Source organism: Schistocerca gregaria, unplaced genomic scaffold (assembly GCF_023897955.1).
Source record: "Schistocerca gregaria isolate iqSchGreg1 unplaced genomic scaffold, iqSchGreg1.2 ptg000205l, whole genome shotgun sequence".
Taxonomy (NCBI): Eukaryota; Metazoa; Arthropoda; class Insecta; order Orthoptera; family Acrididae; genus Schistocerca; species Schistocerca gregaria.
Window position 1 is genome coordinate 162482 of NW_026061740.1, and position 6509 is coordinate 168990.

Sequence of the window (6509 nt, forward strand, 5' to 3'; positions counted from 1 at the left end):
TTATATGGAAAGCTGTGTAAAGGAAAATTTCCAGTTCTTTCGTGGATTCCAAAATTGAAGCAAATTCCGGGACATCAAGGTGACATAGTCTTATACGGATAGTATTCCATGACTAACGTAATTGGCCCACATACTGTACTGGTATACTGATAATATTACACTACTAAGGTAATTTACCTGAAATAATTTACAAACATGTTACTATAACATTCGCTACTACTCATTACGCTAGTTGACCTTCAGCCATTAAGCGCAAGCGCAGATCTCAGTTATGATACGTGCGCCATCCAAAAATTTATCAAGGTGGTAACTCAACACAACTACAAACGATCATTGTGTGCAAAATTAATAGAACACCTCATAAGAAGAACATGACGGGTTTGAATCATTCCCACCGCAAAGGATGAAAAAATCAGGCTTGCACATAAGACCACTTGATAACTAACCAGAAATTCAGATTAGTTGTAGCTTCGGTGACAATCGCCTTTTTTACATTTTCCCCGTAAACTAGATAATTATGAAACGTAACAACTACTCTAAAATATCTGCAGCAACGGACTTGCCGCGGAGGTTGCATCGGTTCACGTGAGATCACCGAAGTTAAGTGCGTTGTCGGGCGTTGAAGGCACTTGGATGGGTGATCATCCAGGCCACCTCATGATGCCAATCGAGGAGCTACTCGACCCAATAGTAGCGGCTCCGGTCAAAGAAAACCATCATAACGACCGGGAGAACAGTGTGCTGATCCCCGCCCCTCCTGTTCACATCCTCCACGGATGATGACACGGCGGTCGGATGGTGCTGTCCCAGTAGGTCACTCGTGGCCTGAAGACGGAGTACTTATAAAGCAACTACTCTCCAGTGGATGGTCGAACTACTGAGACCTTGATGCCTGGCATCAATAACAGATGGCAGCACAAGAGGTTGGCTTACGCCTACTGCCGAATTTTGCGATCTGTCGTAAGCCTGCGTAAGCACGTAGGGCCTTCCGTCTTAAGTGCAAGCATATCCATTGCGTTTTCTGCCGCGCGACTTGAGTGGAATGTTTCATTATTTCTGAAATATTATAGAAATGTTTTTCGTTGTATATCCTCACCATCGGTACTGAATTTACTGTAAAATTACTTGCTCACTTTTCGGAACTTCCGTTCATAGTAAATCGATACTATTTGAAGCCGTGGTAGACACGAGTCTAGTGTGCTTCACCTTCAGCACCTTCTGTGTCAGTCTCGGTTCCTATGTCCCTGATTTCACAACGAACAGTTCGTTGTCTACTGAGTATACTGTCTGTTGCACGACACTATCCCTCCCACGCTGCTAAATGTAGGTCGTCGGCAAAATATGACTGCAGTGGAACAAGGGCGTCTGCAGAAATTTCCCCAGGAGGTGGTGGTGGCATTGTTAGTGGTGTGTGTGTGTGTGTGTGTGTGTGTGTGTGCGCGTGTGTGTGTGTGTGTGTGGAGGCCATTACTATGAAATTCACACAGTCCAGACCGCCAAGGAAAATAAACCTTGAGATTTGGAAAGGTTGTTGATCTTATACCGCTTATACTGCATATTTCGAAATTCCACCTCTAAGGGGGATACACAGGAAATGAAAGGATTTTTGAAACATGTAGCTATGAAGGTAATTTTGAAGCTAGGCAGACGAAAATTTGTATCTGGTTTCTAGGTCAGAAATAAAGAAATATGTGTTCCAGTATTATTGGGAATTTAACCTCTATGAGGTGAAATAGTAGGTGAACATTTTATCTTGAGATAAAAAATTATGGAAGGACTATGGAAGTATTTTTAAGGCTATATCTACGAAAATTGGTATTTGACTTCAAGGTTACAAATAAGAAAATACGTATTTTCGTGTTTTTGGAAGTTCAACCCCTAAGGGGATGAAATAGAGTGAGCTGGTGCGTTTCTGGCGCCAGTTTCCGTCGATCGATGTTTCGATCTTTGAGTCGCGGTCCAGAGGACACTGCTCGCTAACCGACTGTAGTAGTTCTCTGTGCGGCCCAACATCGGGCTTACCGCGCTTACACTGGACACAGTTGCCAACAAATCGCATGCCATCGCCATATAGGTTGGGCCAAAACATGTGTTCCCGAACTCTGTTCAAGGTCTTGTAGAACCCCAAATGATCCCCTACCGCCGAATCGTGGATATATCTGAGTGCCATGCTAACTCGTTCCTGTGGAATACAGACCTTCCCTTCACCACGGTTGTCTTCCCCTTTACACAAGACACCCCCCGCCCACCCCACCCCCCGAAGACCTCGCCATCCACCAACTGCTGCCGAATCGGTCCCCACCCGGGGTCCTCGGCCTGTTTGCCGGCTAAGTCGCAGAAGAAACCGGGTGTCTCGGAGAGAAGGAAATTGACCCCCAGATCCGGCTCCACGTGGCCCTTGCCTTCCCCAGACTCTGCCGCGAACATACGGATAAGAGCGTCGCCAATTCATTGTCTCTGCCACTAATATGGCGAACCTGGAGATAAGTCTCGTCATCTTAACTTCGGTATGATTTTTAGCGATCTTATTAATCAAAGTTTAAGGGCTGGCACTGGCCAAGTAACTCACGGAGGCTCATTGGTTTCAGTCCAGTTGTATTGCTCACCTGTTCTCCAGATAGGGTTGTGTAGTTTATGTCTCAGAAAATTGTCTGCTCTTGATGTGTGTTGTGTTAGAGATAACTGGCAGCGGTCGACGCTAGCATACTGGGAGCAGAGCACCACGGCGACAGAGAGATATTTGAGGCCATGTCCTCTCCTTTACATCTTGGGTTATGTTGTCACTTTTGCGTGATTCCATCTTTCCGGTGCTGAACTATAGCATCCAAAGTTCAATTGCATTGCCATGTTGAGTATATTTCTATGTCATTCTCTGCCTCGTGGATCTCTTGTATTGATTTGAATCCTTGGTCTGCTCGCGTCTATCGCCAATTCACACGAAATATTGAAGCAACCTTATTTTAAGGGTATTGTCATATAGTCATGTTCTAGTTGTAATCATTCTAAGAATATTGTTGATTAATCAACTGAGTAAGTAAATTTGAAGGTCCGTTTAGTCAAAATTAAAGGACCCCCTTAATTGTTTTAGTCATTTTTATACAGTTTTGTTTAGGAAAGTTGGCAAGCCGAACGTTAAATATCTGTATTTTTACGCTTAATCTGTTTCTCCCCTGATTGCAAGTAGTGAGAGTTCTGCTATGAATTTTATGGACATTTGTGCTATTTAAGTAAAGCTTTACCTAAGTATATATACCTAGTCATATTCAAATTTCAAGTTTTACGGGTCTCGTTCCACTTAACGAAATTTATTTATTATTTGTCCAACTGATCTGGCCTTGTGATTTTATAATGCTCTTGATTGTAATAAAATATGTAGCAACTACAACGGATTACTATTGTGATTTTGGTGTGTCACTACCATACCCCATATCACAGAGGATGAAATGTTTCATGAAATATATGAAAACCTGTTTTTGATACATTCAACGATTAAGAGGGTGGAATATAGGATGTAATGTTTTATGAAAGTATTTCAGTGCGAAAGAGTTTTTAAAGCGAAATCTATGAATATTGTGTTATTGAAAACTACGTGTTTCACTGTTTTCGGAACTACAACCTCCAAGAAGGTGCAATAGGGGCACAGGTTTCACTGACCCATAGCCTTCCAGCCCAACCTGCAAAGTATACGGACTTGAAATTTGATGAAGGTGTAAATCTTACGCTGAAAGCATCATTTAAGAAGAGATTGTTCGAAATTTCACTCCTATGGGGGTGAAACATGGGTTGAAAGTCTTTTTTTTTAAATATGTCCCTATGTCCCTATTGAAGCTATAACTACAAAACTACGAAAATTGACATTTGGTGTCTCAGTCAGATACAAAAAAGAAACAGGTTTTTATCATTTTCCGAAATTCTTCCATTGGGGGATAAAATAATTAGTGAAGGTTTCTTGAAAATAAATCATTATTAAAGAACTACTGAAGCATTTTTATAGCTACATCTATGAAAATAGGTATTTGACATCTCGGTTGGATGTAAAAAAAATGTGTTTCGTTGCTTTTGGAAATTTAACTCACTAATAGAGTGAAATAGGGGATGTAATGTTTTATGAAATATTTCACTATGAAAGCATTTTTAGAATTAAATGGATGAAGATTTGAATTTGGCTCCTTGGCTCTAAATAGAAGAATACGTGTTTAATTGTTTTTGAAAACCCAACCCCTAAAGGGTGTGAGATGTTTCAGAAAATGGTTCATTATGAAAGGATTGCTAAATATATCTGACAATTCGTATTCGGCTAATATGTTACAATTTTTAAAAACTACGTGTTTTTCTGGTTTTGGAACTTCGAGCATAAGGGGATGAAAATTTGAATGAAATATTTATTGCGTTATATTAAAATATTTTAAATCTGCATCTATGAAAACCGGTATTTCACTTCTCAATTAGATATAAAGAAATATGCGTTAGGGAATGAAAGACTGTACGGAGATATCACCACAAGAATACAAACGGCTTGATTAACAAAAACCTTGGACTCCAGCTGTCAGCATTGCTTTTTGATCATTCAGTAAAAGACCATGCTTCAACGGCGCTAAGTTTAGAAAGTTTAGAAAGTGTTGCAGTTTATAAAAGACATAAAAAAACGATTAAAGAAAAAAATTCTTTGCAGACCCTGAACGGTCTACGGAAGTAAAGAAGCGGATGATAAGCTAGCTCTTTATGCAAATGAGTTGGTCAGTTTAAGTTCCGAGACATGTCATGCAGCAGGAACGGAATCCTATAGTTGCTACGATTGGCTAAAGGAAAAGTTTTGCAGAATCACTCGAAATCACTTCTGCAAGTGGCTAAGAATCTCGTAATGAATAAAAATTCTGTACTGAGAATTCCAAGGTGGGAGATGCAAGATTCCTCCCCCCCCCCCCCCCTTCCCCCTCCTCACAATGCTATCCTTCTTTACCTACAGCAAAAAATAAATAAATTAATTAATAAATAAAACTAGAGAAATTTCTACTGTGAAACTATTTGCATACAAGAGAACGGCCCTTGAAATTTAACTCTTCAAAGTTTTAAGCCCTGCTCATTCCGGATATTGATTAGAAAGTGTTAATCCACATGTGAAACCTGAGTATATAATCCCTGTGACATTTGATCAACGGTGTTCCATAAGGACAGGTTCTCATTCAAAACGTTCGAAAATTCAATTTCTTTGTAGTTGCATTTTTTAAAGGTGTACTTGTCTAGACTCTTGGAACAGAAAGTTTTTTTTTTTTTTTAATCCGTGCTTTACAAAAGTTTCTACAGTCCATTGTTTGAAGCAGTGTCACGGCTGCCATGAGCCGCGCGGGGTACCCGCCATGTGTCCAACGCCTTGTCACGGTTCGCGCGGCTCCCCCTGTTGGAGGTTCGAGTCCTCCCTCGGGCATGGTTGTGTGTGTGTTGTCCTTAGCATAAGTTACTGTAAGTAGTGTGTAAACATAGGGACTGATGGTTCAAATGGCTCTGAGCACTTTGGGACTTAACATCTGAGGTCATCAGTTTCCTAGAACTTAGAACGACTTAAACCTAACTAAATTAAGGACATCACACACACCCATGCTCGAGGCAGGATTTGAACCTGCGACCGTAGCGGTCGCGTGGCTCCCGACTGAAGCGCCTACAACCGCTCGGCCACATCGGCCGGTTTATCATGTATTCTAGAAGAGTTGCATGGTCGTCAGTGGCGCCTGTTCTTTCGAGAGCAGTTACTACCTTCATATCTATGGTTAAACGTTACCCAGCCATTGACCTTCGTCTGTGCGAATGCGCACAGGTTGCCGGAACTCTTACGGGAATCGTCACCTTAGTGTGAGCCAGTAATGAGTGGATGGACAAATACCTATTAAGTACATTACGTATGCGGATTGTGGACGGTTGGGGATGTGAGTCTCACGGGAAGCGTGCGAGGGATAAATTCCTGCAGTCGTGCTGTTCATGTGTGCCCTCGATGGCTCAGATGGATTGAGCGTCTGCCTTGTAAGCAGGAGATTCTGGGTTCGAGTCCCAGTAGGGGCACACTTTTCAGCTGTCCCCATCGAAGTATATCAACAACACCTGTCGGCAGCTGAGGGTTTCAATTAATTATCAGTTGTGAAGGTGATTCGATGAACCCTTTGCCAGGCACTTAAATGTGTTTTGCAGGGTATCCATATAGATGTAGATGATAACTCGTCCCGTGTCGCACGTGCTCAAAATGATTCATACTGCAGAATGCATGCAAACATACTCACCGAAAATACGGACGAATATCAAGTGCAGGCTGCCGAGTGCTGCATATCCAGCTTTGACAGATCGGCTTTTCCTGCCAAGAAGAACAGGAAGTTGCTGTCTAGGAACAATCAGAGGTAGAGGAAGGGTTGATAAATACTCCTTGACTTGCAGACTAAACGTAAATAACGAAAATACATTTTTGGTAAAAATTGGTCAAAACATAATCGGTTGCCCTCCGTATTGGATTAGCTGTTTTGAAT

The 6509-nt window shown here is 41.7% G+C and overlaps 1 non-coding gene across 1 annotated transcript; it reads left to right on the forward strand.

Annotated features, from left to right (window-relative positions):
• Nucleotides 1-5979: 5979 nt before the first annotated feature.
• Nucleotides 5980-6054, forward strand: Trnat-ugu (transfer RNA threonine (anticodon UGU)). Its single transcript has one exon. It is a non-coding gene; the product is annotated as a tRNA-Thr (tRNA).
• The last annotated feature ends 455 nt before the right edge of the window (nt 6055-6509 follow it).